Source organism: Diaphorina citri, unplaced genomic scaffold (assembly GCF_000475195.1).
Source record: "Diaphorina citri unplaced genomic scaffold, Diaci psyllid genome assembly version 1.1 scaffold660, whole genome shotgun sequence".
NCBI lineage: Eukaryota > Metazoa > Arthropoda > Insecta > Hemiptera > Psyllidae > Diaphorina > Diaphorina citri.
The window spans coordinates 89,472-103,908 of NW_007378093.1; positions in this window are offsets into that span (position 1 = coordinate 89,472).

Here is a 14,437-nt window from a genome sequence, read left to right on the forward strand (position 1 = left end):
TACTATGTAAAAAGTTGGGAAAAAATCCAAATCTGAGGTCAAAACTCCGAAAAAATAACTTTAAAAGGTCGAAAATTCAATGCGAGCAGTGTAAATAAGCACTATTATTTATTTTCCCTCAAGGTTAGGGTTGCCTTACACCTTACATCTCAGCCACTTTGGGCTTTTTGTGTACTACAGTAGAACCTCGATTATTTCAACTCTCTATTATTTCAACTCCAAAATCCATTGTTTTTTAGCCCGTCCTTCCTTTATTATTTTTTCCATCAAAGGATATCTATCCTATTTTATCAGAGGAAAAGATCATGTAAAAAGTGATCGTTTCAACCTCGATCATTTCAACTCCCCCCGGTCCAAAATTAGTTGAAATAATCGAGGTTCTACTGTACAAGGTTATGATGAGAATCACTTACCGCACCGCTGAGTAAGCAGCCCCGTAACATCACCATTCGTCACTCAGAACGGACTTTGAAATAATTCACCAAAAAACGCACAATACACTTTCACTAGAGAAAAGAAATGGAAATTCCACAAATCAAAAGGATCTAACACCCAAAACCCAAAAAAGAGGTCCTGCAGTTTCAGTTTTTTTAAATTGATAAAAAAACTAATGTCTAAAAAATGTCCGCATAGAAGGGGCCTAAACCACAAAAGAAAAAGCGCCCAAAAAGTTCTGTTCTCTCAAAGGCTAAATCGTTGATTACCAATTGCCGACTTTATAAAACGGTTTGAATTTTCGACTGATAAAAAAAAGGTCCCACTAAAAATTCACCAATGAAAAGTTTTCGGTCTCAGACACCAAAAAGTCAACGCGAGAACACCAATGAGAACGAAAAAACTCCTCCTGTTTGGATCATTAAAAACTCCTTTTGATCATTAAAAATTCTCCTATTAGTGGAATCTCTGATTAAGTTATTGGTGAAATTTACCATCAGAGATACAACTCAACTTTAGGCCCGTCGCAAATTAGAAGCGTAAACGCGGGACTTTTAGTAGCACGTATAGTCGCCTGCAAAACCAGACCTATATTAAATATAGAGTCTATAAAGGGTCTCTGTCATTTTCATAGATTTGGATTTGCAGCCGACTACGGGCTACTCAAAGTCGCGCGTCTACGCGTGCAGCCTTATTCCCGACACTTGTTAGACAGTCTAGCAGACCCAGGTTTGTCAGACCGCCTGACAGACCCAGATTTGTCAGACAGTAGGGACTTGTGTGGCGGAAAAACCTTGACACCTAGGTCTGTTCGTCTGAAGGGTACCTTACACAATGACATTACTAATGATAGAATTCCGGATTTTCTGATTTTTCATCATCATTACTTGGAAATAATGACATTACTAATGATTGTGTAAGGTATCTATGAGAGACCTAGGTCTCGAGCTTTTTCTACCACACAATGCGGATTTAAATGGAATTTTATTGTTCTTTGTGTGTATTTTTTTCGGCTTCCACAAATAAAAATTGTGCTCTATAGATTATTGAGTTTTTACTTTTTTATGCCAATTTTCCTGACTGCTTTTCTAATGGACTTATTTGGTCTCTGTATTTTGCTAAATAAAACCTGTGAAATTTGTTCCTTGTATTTATTTTCCTACATAAGGCCAGCAGCGGCGATAGCACGTGGAATCCACCCGTTCCCTATGAACCATCACAGTTAAGCAACAATGCGCGTGGTTGCTATCCGGATGGGTGACCATCTGGGCAATCGGGTGTTGGCTTTTCCCGGCCCCACTCAGGCTGGGTGAAGTTAATGTAAGGAGGCGGGTAGTCTGTCGCCGAAAGGAAGGTAAAACCCCCCGTCACCAAAAAAACATAGCAGTTATAGGTACGTTATACTGTATAAGTTATACAGTGATACTAACACCATTTAAAATCGGCTTACACAAAATAATAATACATATTTCAGACATCTCACGTACCTCAGACAGTTCTGACAGGCACTTCTTACTCTCGTCAAATGAAGAGGTTGTCAAATCTCAGGTACCCACTTGAATCAGATGGTAAAGTGGGTAACCCGAAAGGAACTTTCCTCATTACAGAATTAGAAGGATTTAAAAGTACCTAAGGTAAGTATAGTATCCGTAAAAACATGAAGGATAATTAAATTAACTGATGACAAGCTCACAAACATATGAAAAGTTCACACCAAAAGCAACACTTTTCAATAAGATCTCATCTCTTCTTTTATCAATAAGATCGCATACGTTAAAAAGTAAAGTAGGTATAGTGTAACACATTCACCCACCAAAAATTAGGCAAATATTTTACCAAAAAATGAGAAGCTCTCAGACAAAAATTATGAAAAGCTCAGACAGAAATAAAGCTATAGACAGGCAGTATTTTATTATTATTAAGTAAGTATTTATTTCGTTTCACTAACACGTTAAGGCCCTCGGGGATCGATATTTCGACTGAATGGTGAATGGACGGTGACGGCAAAAGCTTACTCAGTCACGCCACATGACTGCCGGAGTTTGCGCACAGGGGAGCGAAGGTGTTAACACCCACCTCTCGTGAGGTTGTGGTAATGTCGACGATCAACAAGTAGCCGAAAAACAGCTGTTTTTTTTAAGGGTTTCGAACGAAGTGAGGTCTTTTTTGTACCTTTGTTTGATGGTTCGACCAAGCTTTGATGATTAAAATAAATGAAGTGGTGCAATATTAAAATAAGTACTGAGATAAAGGGACTACATGTCCTAATTCGACAGTCTAAATAAAGCACAAATATCTAATGAGTACCTAATAGTCTGGGGTTAGGTGGAAGAAAATGAAGTATTAAATTTAAAATATGTAGGTACCTACCTGACGCTCCTTATTTTAAAATTTGTACTTACAGTCTCTGTTTATAAAAGCAACCTTTTACAACTTCGGGTTTCGCCATACTTTGACGTTGCAGCAACTTTTATAAGTGGTTATGCAATGACGCCATTGAAAAGTTTTCCCCCTTTGTAAATACCTAAAACGTCATAAGCTGAACTTTTGCGAAATATGAAGGAAAAAGTTCTTTCTGGAAAAGAGCGGTTTTTTTATAGGTTTGATAGGGGGAACTGTAACTGCTAAGGTTTTATCGTCCCGAAAGCGAAGAGAGAAGGAAGACAGGATAGGGGAAAGTCGGCCCTTCCGAGAAAGAACCTTATCCGTCGACGAGCGGGAATCGAACCTACGACCCAGCGCTTACAGGGTGGACCCGCTATCCTCCAAGCCAACTAGGCTGGCTAATCGGGCTTTAGTAAAAGACCATCAGTACCTTGGACTTCCTAGTCTTACACCACATAATTCTATTCTAGCTAGTCCTATACAGTCCTAGACTTCATAGCTAGACCACACATGGCTACACACCTCTTTCAATGCAGTCTGTCGTCAGTCTCTAGATTTCTAGGTTAATAAAAAAAAGGCCCAACCCAACCATGTGAACCTATGTGAAATCTAGCCCAAATTTCATGTATTTCATCAGACACATCACAAACTCTCGCATATGCTGATTTAGCCTTGATATTTTTAGGAAATGGACTGAAGCATAGGTACGTATTTATCTAGGCCTCATGTCTCATGCACGGACGTCATGCGTGTTTTATAAATAGGATACTTAAGTAATGGTTTTAGTTTAGGACTTGCCATTTAACAAGTGTTTTTTTCACTTGGTCCAAAAACTTTGAATGTTTAGTGGTCTGTACCTATTTACCTACACATGCAGCTTACGACCATACACAAAAAGCCCACTCTAATGCTTAGATGTAGGGGCAACAGCGCCAAAAGATGGGTTAAGCTTATACAAATCTACCTACATATTATGCCCTTTCATTAGAAAATCTAACTAACTACCTACTTCTAAGGTTCTAAGTAGGTACTCAAGTACTTAGGTAGGTATTATAGTGCAACAGAGCAATAAAAAAACCATGTAAATAGACATCATTCAATCACAAGGAATGATGCAATAGATTTCTTAATTTCATGTCAGCTGATTACAAATATGCCATTTTTTAGAAAGCAGAAAAAACGTAACCACCTGAGTAATGACCTAATGAGTCAGACCTACTTACCATGATGAAATAAGGTCAGACATTTTTTCACTGTTACTAGACAGACTAATGCATGGGTCTACGTCACATGGTGAAGTGTTTGTTAGCCTAAAAACGTAAAGCGCGGGTTCGATTCCCACCCGGGGCGGATTTTATCCTAAATAGATAAGGTTCGTTCTTGGAACGGCTGGCTTTTTTTCTATCCTGTCTTGTCTACCCTTTTCGCTTTCGGGACGGTAAGACCTTAGCAGTTACATTACAGTTTCTCTATCAAACATCTTTCTTTTACCTCTGTATGGGGTATGGAATGGGTCAAATCTTGTAACTAACATTTGATTCACTTCTACGAGGCCTATTGGCTTGAAACTTGGTACACTTGTGTATTTTGTGGACAAACTCTCCGCTCCACTCTGGTTTTAGCCTTAACTTTTGAAAATGCTCGGAGACTGTTTGGGCATAGCATATCTGGGCAGTTGCAAAGGTTAACACACACTAGTAGCATGAAATGTTAGACCCAGCTATAAGTAACTAACAAGGAAAGTAGGTAAGTAAGGAAAATAGGTATTCTTTGCTGGATATGCACAAAATGACCAACACATTGTATGCTAATTTGTACTAGAAGTGTGTTATACAGATTTTTCCCAATTGCTCTATCAAACCTAGACACCTTTAATGCAGTGAGCACCGACATAGAATTTGTACTCGTTAGATTCCATTAGAACATTAACCTGAATACTGATAGTACTTAACAGAGTATGCTATTAAGTTATTCAAGTGTGAATTTTAACAAAACCTTGACCATGATCTAAATTTTACATATCGTTTAGTCATGCATCACAAATAGAGTACAAGTAAACTGACCATTGACACATGAAATTACCTTAGGAATAATCATGCACTCAAAACTGATAAAGGCTCAGTGCACTGTGAGTAACCTAGGATTGATTAAAATTCCATAGGTACCTACTTTAAGTAGTATTAATAGATTGTAAAAAAAAAAATAACTAGTTCACTTCACCATGGTGAATCCAGTGAAGAGTATAAGTTATTTCTTTTACAATTTATTCGTATGGAACTTCACAAAGTTACTGAGTCTTCAATCAAGAGAGAAGTATTAGGTTAGGTGCTTAGGTAGGTACTCACCCAAGTACTTGGTTCACTATTTTTTTTACTAAGCATTAGCAAACAATGAATAATTCGCTTATGATTCATATTTCCTATTCTGTTACCCGAGACCTGACCTGGACTTGAAATAGGATTTAGTCACAGCCATTTTTTTTTTTTTTTTTAGCTCTAAGGAAAACCAGCCCACTTAGCTAGAAAGGGAACACACTTAAATTTCAAATGCTAGGTTATGACGTAATTATGCAGAAGTCACATCCATGGAAAAGAAAAGCTCCTTTTTGTATCTAACCTAACCCTATAACACTAATCACTGCTTTAATTGTGAAAACTCCTTCTTGCATTTAACCTAACCCTATAATAACACTGGTCACTGCTCGTTTATGCCAGTTCCTTTTGTAGCATAATATTCCACTGACGTGACTTCTGCACAAGTACCGGTTATGAATTTGATTCCAACCTGGGGCAAACTTTGTCCTTAACCGATATGGTTCATTCTTGGAACAGCTGGGTGGAAAATAAACCTGAAAAATGATTGGCCCAGTACCACTATTTCTATTCATTTATTATTTTTTAAAACTTACATTGATACAGTTGGAGTTGACACCCATTTTGTCCTTATCAGAATGGTCCTCTGGTCCCAAAGATAGTCCAAGAATAGTTTAGGATCACTCGGTGGATCTTGCCGTAAAAAAAAAAAAACACAAAATTAAAACCGATAAAATCACATAGACTTGAGTGAGCCAAGTTTCAAGTCAATCGGCCAAGTTAAAGTGACTTATGCTTGATCTTACTACAGAGAGTTTTCAGTTAATCCAGAGTTCAAGGAGTTCTGGCCTGTGTAAATCAAATGGGTGACGTCAAAGAAAACCCTTAACACTATTAACTCTCAGTGATCGGCCATTGTTGGCTGCGAAATTTGCCCATACAAACAAAGAAACGAACGACCAAACAAACAGAGATTCCAAGCTAAAATAATCATCAGCATCTCGAGAACCGTCATGATGATGGATGATGAAGTGGATGACAAAAGAAAAAGTGTGGAAAAAAACTGAAGTAATCAACAACACCGCACCATTTTGATCGCTTTCCGATAAAATAGACAAAAAATGATAATAAAATGTTTACAAAAAAAAGTCCACAAAAAACGAAATTCTACTGATAAAAGCCGTCGCTATGCAAGGCGTCCCGTAAACGAGCGCTGTTTTCGCAACAAAATTGCCAACAATTGTTGCGCGGGAACGTTGCTTCCTATCGAGCAACTGCTTTCCGATAAAATAGACAAAAAATTATAGTAAAATGTCCACAAAAAACGAAATTCTACTGATAAAAAGCCGTCGGTATGCAAGGCGTCCCGTAAACGAGCGCTGTTTTCGCAACAAAATTGCCAACAATTGTTGCGCGGGAACGTTGCTTCCTATCGAGCAACAGGGAGGAAGGTCCTATCGTCCCGAGATCGAATACAGAAGAAGGATGAAATAGAAGGCCAGCCGTTCCTAGAAAGAGCCTTACAGAACTGAGATCAAAATCTCTAATATGGTATTTGCTCTCAGCTACACTTTGTTTTTATAATAAGGTAACTAGGCTGGCCAACTCCTTTGGTACTGAAAATGTTCAGAGTTTAAACTTTGAATTAACTTCGTTCATTCAGTCCCGGTTTTCCTAACCGTGTTTTTAGGTAATCAGCATCATCATCAAACGGAATGACTGTCATATGACATTGTCAATGTAAATGATGGGCGTATTGTCATCACGAGGCAAGGCTTGGCTTAGAGTAATTAAAGTGGACATAGATCTAATCAAGAAATCAAGCTTTACCGAGCCCAGCCTAACTTAAAGAGTAGAGTCTGTCTTGTAAGACCTAGGTCGCTGGTTCGATCCCCACCCGGGGCTAACTTTATCCTAAACAGATACGGTTCGTTCTCGGAACGGCTGGTTTTCTCCTTCTTTTCAACTCCGGGGCTATAAGATCTCTCTTGTTTGGGAGTACCGAGAACGCTTGGGTATCATGCTGAGCTTAACTATCATCGAGTACCTAAAAATTTACCCCAACCCAATAAAAACAAGTAGATAGTAGCATGTTCCTGCCTCGGTGGTGTAGTGGTCAAGGCGCTCGCCTGGTAAACAGGAGGGCGTGGGTTCAATCCCAGCCGAAGTATGGAATTTTATCCCGATAAAAAGAGACATCCAGAACAAGGGATATTAAAAAAAAAGTAAAATTCAGAACGACTGACGTGGAAAAATCTAGAAAAGGAATAAAATAATGAGGGGACAGGAATAAAAAAGATGATAATAAAAATAAGGACGAGGGGGAGAAGAAGCAAGATGAAGAGAAAGAAAAAAGAGACATCCAGAACAAGGGATACCTATTGAAAAAGTAAAAAGGCGAAATCCAAAAAAGGGCTCGAATGATGAGAAAACTGTAAAAAGGAGAAAAAAAAAAGCAAAGAGAAATGAAGGAAGTTCAGCAAAATTGAGAAAGATTAAAGTTAAAGGCGAGAGGGGAAAAAAAGGTTTACGCCAAAGAGGAAGAAGAAGAGGAGAAGAACGAGTAGGAACTTAGGAAGAGGAGAAAGAAGAAAACGAGAAGAAGTAGGAAGACAAGAAATACGAGGAGATGGTAGAGGAAGAGAACGAAATATTACGGGAAAGAAGGAAGAGAAGAGAAAGAGGATGTAGAGATTCTGGAGAAGGAGAAGAATTCGGAGAAAGGAGAAGAAGAAAAAAGAAAAGGAGGTCAAAGAGGAAGAGTTGTGTGGTAGCGAACGCCTTTGACATTTAAGTCGCCAAGGGGTAACCTTCAACTCGAGAGTTAATTACAACTATAATAAATAATTATAGGGAATCATGCGAAAACAAGGATAAAGAAGAAGAGAAGAAAAAGAAGGAGAAGAAAAAAAGACGAGGAAGAAGAAGAAGGAGTAGCAAAGAGGCCGAGGAAGAGGAGAGAAAAAAAAAGAGGAAGAGGAGGAAGAGAAAGGAGGCAGGGCAGAAGAGGAAAAGGAAGAAGTAGAGGGTGAGGTAAAGAAAGAAAATGTGTAGGAAGAAAAAGAAAAAGGTCAAAGAGTTAGGTGGCAGCCAATTGGCAACCTTTAAAGCGTTCTATTACCATTATAATTCAAACCATAAGTCATGAATTACCATTATAATTATAATTAAGTACATGTAAATTATGAGGGAGAGGAAAAAAAAGGCTGGATTCAAAAGAAGGTGACGAAAGTCGTCAAAGGGGTCGGATCAGAAAGGCTGACGCAACTTGTTGGTCGAATTAAGTCACAACTTGTTGTTTGCCCTCGAGTTGCCCAGGTGACAACAGCATGACTATAACATTGACTATAATGACTACTTGCCCATTATCAATTTATTCATCTCTAGGTATTATTTTCGGACAACGGTCGTCGAAAAAGTGGACTTTGAATTAGGACTGGCAAAAGGGGTTACACTTGAGCTTCAAAAGGACAATCGAGGAGAGCTGGCCCACCAGTTTCCTTTGACAGACCTCCTTTTCTAAAATAAGAGGTTTGGCAAAGTGAACTGGTAAGGGAAAGGTCTTATCGAGGGAGGAAGGTCTTATCGTCCCGAAATACGCCTACAGAAGAAGGATAAAATAGAAGGTCAGCCGTTCCTAGAAAGAGCCTTACAGAACTGAGATCAAAATCTCTGTGGTCGTTGCTCTCAGCTACACTTTATTTTAATAATAAGGTAACGTTGGTAGTGCGTCTGCCTTGTAAGCGCTAGGCCGCGGGTTCGATTCCCGCCCAGGGCGGATTTTATCCTGATGGGATCACGTTCGTTCTCGGAACGGCTGGCTTTCTCCTAATTCACTTCGTTCATTCAGTCCCGGTTTTCCCAACCCTGTTTTTAGGTAATCATCATCATCATCAAACGGAATGACTGTCATATGACATTGTCAATGTGAATGATGGGCGTATTGTCATCACGAGGCAAGGCTTGGCGAGCGATTAAAGTGGACATAGATCTAATCAAGAAATCAAGCTTTACCGAGCCCAGCCTAACTTGGAGGGTTAGAGTCTGCCTTGTAAGACCTAGGTCGCTGGTTCGATCCCCATCCGGGGCTGACTTTATCCTAAACAGATACGGTTCGTTCTCGGAACGGCTGGTTTTCTCCTATCCTCCCTTCCTTTTTTTCAACTCCGGGGCAATGAGACCTCTCTTGTTTGGGATGATAAGACGATCAAACCTCAAGCTGTTAATCAAGCTGTACCGAGAACGCTTGGGTATCATGCTGAGCTTAACTATCACAAAGTACCTAAAAATTTACCCCAACCCAATAAAAACAAGTAGATAGTAGCATGTTCCTGCCTCGGTGGTGTAGTGGTCAAGACGCTCGCCTGGTAAACAGGAGGGCGTGGGTTCAATCCCAGCCGAAATATGGAATTTTATCCTCAATATAATTTGAGAATTTGACCACAATAATAGTAGTAGCCTACTGCTGGAGTAAAGGGACTTTTCAGTCCTATGCGAGCAGTATAAAGAAGCACTATTATTTATTTTCCCTCAAAGTTAGGGTTGCCTTACACCTCAGCCACTTTGGGCTTTTTGTGTACTACAGTAGAACCTCGATTATTTCAACTTCCATTATTTCAACTCCAAAATCCATTGTTTTTTTAGCCCGTCCTTCCTTTATTATTTTTTCTATCTTTCAAAGGATATCCTATCTTATCAGAGGAAAAGATCATAGAAAGTGATTATTTCAACCTCGATCATTTCAACTACCCCCGGTCTCAGTTAGTTGAAATAATCGAGGTTCCATTGTACAAGGTTATGATGAGAATCACTTACCGCACCGCTGAGTAAGCAGCCCCGTAACATCACCATTCGTCACTCAGAACGGACTTTGAAATAATTCACCAAAAAACGCACAATACACTTTCACTTGAGAAAAGAAATGGAAATTCCACAAATCAAAAGGATCTAACACCCAAAAAAGAGGTCCTGCAGTTTCAGTTTTTTTAAATTGATAAAAAAACTAATGTCTAAAAAATGTCCGCATAGAAGGGGCCTGAACCACAAAAGAAAAAGCGCCCAAAAAGTTCTCAAAGGCTATAAATCGTTGATTACCAATTGCCGACTTTATAAAACGGTTTGAATTTTCGACTGATGAAAAAAAAGGTCCCACTAAAAATTCACCAATGAAAAGTTTTCGGTCTCAGACACCAAAAAGTCAACGCGAGAACACCAATGAGAACGAAATAGGAAACCATTGTTTAGGTACTTTCCTCAATAAAGAATTTATAGAAGGATTTAAAAGTACCTAAGAATAGAGAGTAGGTAAGTATAGTATCCGCAAAAACATGAAGGATAATTAAATTCACTGATGACAAGCTCACAAACATATGAAAAGTTCAGACCAAAAGCAACACTTTTCAATAAGATCTCATCTCTTCTTTTTAAAAGTAACAAATAAAGAATTAGAAGGATTTAAAAGTACTTAAGAATAGAGAGTAAAGTAAGTATAGTATCCGCAAAAACATGAAGGATAATTAAATTAACTGATGACAAGCTCACAAACATATGAAAAGTTCAGACCAAAAGCAACACTTTTCAATAAGATCTCATCTCTTCTTTTTAAAAGTAACCTATCGTGTAACACATTCACCTACCAAAAATTAGGCAGATATGTACCTATTTTACCAAAAAATGAAAAGCTCTCAGACAAAAATTATGAAAAGCTCAGACAGAAATAAAGCTATAGACAGGCAGTATTTTATTATTATGTAAGTATTTATATCGTTTCACTAACACGTTAAGGCCCTCGGGGATCGATATTTCGACTGAATGGACGGTGACGGCAAAAGCTTACTCAGTCACGCCACATGACTGCCGGAGTTTGCGCACAGGGGAGCGAAGGTGTTAACACCCACCTCTCGTGGTGTTGTGTGAAGCTGACGAGCAACAAGTAGCCAAAAAACAGCTGTTTGGGGGGGGGGGTCTAACGAAGTGGGCTTTTTTTTTATTTTGAATGATTTTTTTAAAGGAACCTACCTATTACTACAGAGTCCGCAGACTTAAATAACTAAATGTAAAAATATATCGTTGGGTAGATTTTACTACGTATAGGCAATAATCATAATAGACTCTTGAGTGGAAGGTAACCACTAGGCAAGGTTAACGCCAGAGGCGTTCTCTACCAACTAACTCCGAGAACGAACCTTATCTGTTGAGGATAAAATCCGCCCCGGGCGGGAATCGAACCCGCGACCTAGCCCTTACAAGGCAGACGCGCTATCCTCCAAGCTAACTAGGGTGGCTAATCGGGCTTTAATAATAGTAGACCCTAGAGTGCCCAAGACTTCCTAGTAGCTTGTCCTATACAGTCCTAGACTCCATAGCTAGACGGCTAGACCACACATGGCTACACACCTCTTTCAATGCAGTCTGTCGCCAGTCTCTAGATTTCTAGGTTAATGAAAAAAAGGCCCAACCCATGTGACTTACGAGGAAAAATCTGGCCCAAATTTCATGTATTTCATCAGACACACCACCAAAAAAACATGTTAAAAAAATTGTCCAAATAATAATGATATTTGTTCTTACGATTGTATGGGCGTGAAAAGGGCATAATAATAATAATAATAATAATAATAATAATAATAATAATAATAATAATAATAATAATAATAATAACTCCTCTAAAACACACCAATTCGATGCCTTCTTTTTATTTAATTAATCATAATTACTTCATTTTTGCCTCTTTTTTAATTTAATTGCCTATTTTTGCCTCTTTTTTCATTTAATTACCTATTTTTTCCAATTAAATTCAATTAATTTCCTCAAGTAGGAGTGTCCTTTGGCATTTTTTGTCCCTGATTACAATCTAAATGGGACTGTATGGAGAGATGGTTTTGATAACGGCCTCTGGAGGCGGTTTTCGGCCCGAGTATATAAAGGCCGAGCACACACCTCAGACCATCAGCATTTGCAGTTAATTCGCTCTAAGAACACTCTTTTGTGAAACTGTTCTTTTGAAAAAGTAAATTTTCGGTGACTTAATTCTTACTCTCTCTAGTTGAATTTAAAGTTCAATTTTAAATTAAAACTTTCGTTTTTTAAAAGCTTTTTCTTCGAATTCACTCAATTTTAAAGCTCTCGCGCTTTTACCCCTCTTTTTTGAATCCAGTTTACACACCGAGTCAATTTTTGGTAAGTTTTTTTTATTCTATTTTTCTTTTCACGTCTTTGTGTTGTACCTTTTACTAAGATACTCGTTACATATAACATATGTATGTACAAAATACTCGTGGATCATATTTTTGATAGGTACTGAGTTACTAAGCTTTTTCTGCACCTATTTTTCACTTTCCGTGTCCTTGATAAAGTATCTCATGATGTTGAAAGGATCGGGGTTGAAAACCTCCTTTGGACGCCCAGAAATAATATCTGGGCTCCTTATTCCCTGTCCCAAGACTCCCAAGTGTATAAATTACAGATCTTTTTGAAAGTGAAAATGCAAGTTTCTGTTTGCAAAGGTTCATACCTAGGGTTCATAACCAAGGGTATAAAGGTTCGAGTCCCAGCAAGGAGAGAAAATATTGAGTCAGTGGAAGGCCATTAAATGGCAAAATTACAAATTACCTACAAATTTTGCAAGACTTTTTTACTTTTTTTAGTGATTCTAATCTTATCAGTAATCAGACTGTAAAATCTAATTTCATTGCCAAATTCGTTCATAGGAAATACCTACGAGTATGTACCTTTTTTTTTAATGGCCTAAGAAAAGCAAATGAACCCATGGCCTCGATGATTGAATTTTAATTGCTGTCAGCTGATGCAACAATGGGTTTTGGGTCTTCACTTCTGATTTAGGTACTGATAAACTTCTTCCTTCGACTTTTCCCGTCTTCTGACGAGGTCGGCTTTTTTCGGCCAGCCTCTCAATCAGCCCTAGCTAGGGTGATTAATTTTAGGTTGACATTTGGTATAGTTTTACGTTTTTCGAGATGAGTGATTGTCCTTCCATTGGGATAGAGATGAGTAAATATTTTTACCAGATGAGTGGACTTTTGGCTACAAAATTTTTACGAGTGGATGCCCTTCGCACTCAACCTTTGCTATTTCTTCAGCAAGGGAAATCTTAGGCTGGTCTACTCCCTGTTTAAAATTCGCCAGCTAGACTGATCTGATCTACATACTTCCTGTTTAAATGGTCATATGTTGGACTATTTAAAATTTCAATACGTTAGACGTTATACGTACATACCTAGGTACTTACTGGTACCTATACTACCTATGATAAAAAGAAGTTAGGTACAATTCGGTGGTGTAGTGGTCCTACCTCGGTGGTGTAGTGGTCAAGGCGCTCGCCTGGTAAACAGGAGAGAGTGGGTTCAATCCCAGCCGAGGTATGGAATTTTATCCTCATATAATTTGAGAATTTGACCACAATAATAGTACTAGCCTACTGCTGGAGTAAAGGGACTTTTCAGTTCTATGCGAGCAGTATAAATAAGCACTATTATTGAATTGAATTATTGAATTCAATTAATATGTATACCTACAGGTATTCCATCGAACCACAACTTGCGAAAGATTAGTACGGTAGAGAAGTACCTACTTAGTAAAGTATTAAGTACCTACTTAAAGGTCAATGAAATTAATCAAACCTCAGCACTTACTTTATACCTATGCTTGGAGTATTCCCTTATCAAACTTCAGAGATTAATTATCTAGGTATATAAGTATCTACTTAACTTACCGGCCTATATCTATTTATCTACATTTACTTATAAGAGAATAAGTACCTATGTCTTGTACACCTACCTATGTATCTAAGTACTCATATTTATTTAAAAGAAAGAATCAGGTAGGTACTACCTAGCTACATACCTACAAAGTTATTTCTACCGTAGAGAGATTAGCCTAGTTAGTTTGGAGGGTAGCACGGCTGGCTTTCTCCTAATAGGTCGCGGGTTCGATTCCCACCGGGGGCGAACTTTATCCTAAACAGATAAGGCTTGTTCTCGGAACGGCTGGCTTTCTCCTATCCTGTCTTCCTTCTCTCTTGGATTTCGGGACGGTAAGACCTCAGCAGTTACAGATCCCTCTATCAAAAACCTCTTCTTTAAATAAATCCTTTTTTTTTTAAACATCGAAAAGAAAATATATAAAAGAGGTAGGTAAGTAGGTACTTAAAACTACAATTAGTTGATTACTAATTAGAGTTTAGAATAGTCTGTTAGTTAGTTAGGTACCTACTATTTTATCATTCACACTTCAAAGAATAGTTAGGGAATTCCATATGGGATGACTAGGGAAAAAAACCTGACTCA